Source organism: Buceros rhinoceros, unplaced genomic scaffold (genome assembly GCF_000710305.1).
Source record: "Buceros rhinoceros silvestris isolate BGI_N320 unplaced genomic scaffold, ASM71030v1 scaffold22847, whole genome shotgun sequence".
In the NCBI taxonomy this organism is placed as follows: domain Eukaryota; kingdom Metazoa; phylum Chordata; class Aves; order Bucerotiformes; family Bucerotidae; genus Buceros; species Buceros rhinoceros.
Window position 1 is genome coordinate 66884 of NW_010421932.1, and position 1357 is coordinate 68240.

Below are 1357 nucleotides of genomic sequence, written 5' to 3' on the forward strand. Positions count from 1 at the left end.
ACATCAGGTTTTGTTTGACAGCCAAGCACGTTGGCAGATTCCTAAGGAAATCCCAAATTCTCAGCCCCTATCAAAAATATCCCACATGATCTTGGGACACAGATCCCAGTGGGCTGGCCCTCCTGACTCCCAAGACAATGAAGACACCCTGGTGTCTCCTCTACATGATTCCCACCACCCTGTATAATTCCACATTTGTTTTATACCTACCACTGTCACTCCTTTTTATGGCAATTTGTGAGAAAACAAGATAGTTCAGGATAGACACGAGAAGGTCATAGTCCACATGGCTGTCTGTCTCAGCTGTGGGGGATGCTATTCTTTCATCTCGTGGGGAGAGGGCGCAGGGTAAAACTGGTTTATGCAGGAGGTTTCCCAAGCACAAAACCCAGTATTTCTGTCAGAGTATGGCAGTTTCTGTGATGCTGCAGACACACATTTCTCCCAAATATTATGTTTTTCCTAGACAGGAAGAATTCAGCATAAATTACAACACTCGCATTCCGAAGTCAATGAAAACCAGCCCTTATCCTCAATTCGGACAAGCAAATATGTCTGAGAAGAAGGATCAAGGCAATTTTAAGGTTTAAATATGATCCAAAATATTAAGGGAATACAGTTTTGAAAGCCAGTTTTACAGTGTCTGGAAACGACTCCCATTGTACAGGCAGCTGGTCATGTGAATCGTGGTTGCATATAATTTGGGTTCAGTGCTATAGAGAGCACTAACTTCCTTTTGAGGTTCCATCAAATTACATTAAAGGAGGCTTGTGCACTTAATGCTTGCACGCAAACTGCATCATGCTGCGGCTCTGGAGGATGGGAGTCTCTCCACAATTTGTGTCCTGTTTGCCATTGCTGTTCCAGCAAATGAGGTTGCTCCACATGTAAGCTGGAGCTGGATTACAGTTCTTAGATGATTGCTGAGGGCTGTATTTGGTTGAACACCACTGAAAAGCACTGCCTAAGCCACAGAACTAGTTGTTTCACAAGAAGATCACTTGGATAGAAGCGTAATCTGAATGAAACCAGGAGTAGTTTTGTCACTGACTTTACCAGAGAAGGTTTCTCCACTGTACCATTCAAATGTCCTTGTATGCTACTTCTACCAAAGCTCTGTAGAAAGGAACCACCAGCAGTAGCTTCTCGAGCAGTACCAGATTCTGTCTGCTCATTCCCATCCAATCCAGGACAAGCAGGCTTGGCTTCTGAGCCACAGTTTTGATATCTGTTTAATGAGATGCAACATATGCCTGCTTCAGAGAACTACAGACCATCTGAGATGCTTACAAAACATTCAGATACCCCTCAAACAAAAGATTCTACAGAAAGGCAATCTTTTCATTTAAAAATCAGA

The 1357-nt window shown here is 43.2% G+C and overlaps 1 protein-coding gene across 1 annotated transcript in view; it reads right to left on the reverse strand.

Annotated features, from left to right (window-relative positions):
• Positions 1-1080, reverse strand: part of ME3 (malic enzyme 3, NADP(+)-dependent, mitochondrial) — a 64232-nt gene extending 63152 nt beyond the window's left edge. The window contains exon 1 of the mRNA XM_010139883.1: positions 1057-1080. The gene's annotated coding sequence lies outside the window, so the exon portion shown is untranslated. The remainder of the gene's footprint in view (positions 1-1056) is intronic.
• Positions 1081-1357: the final 277 nt, after the last annotated feature.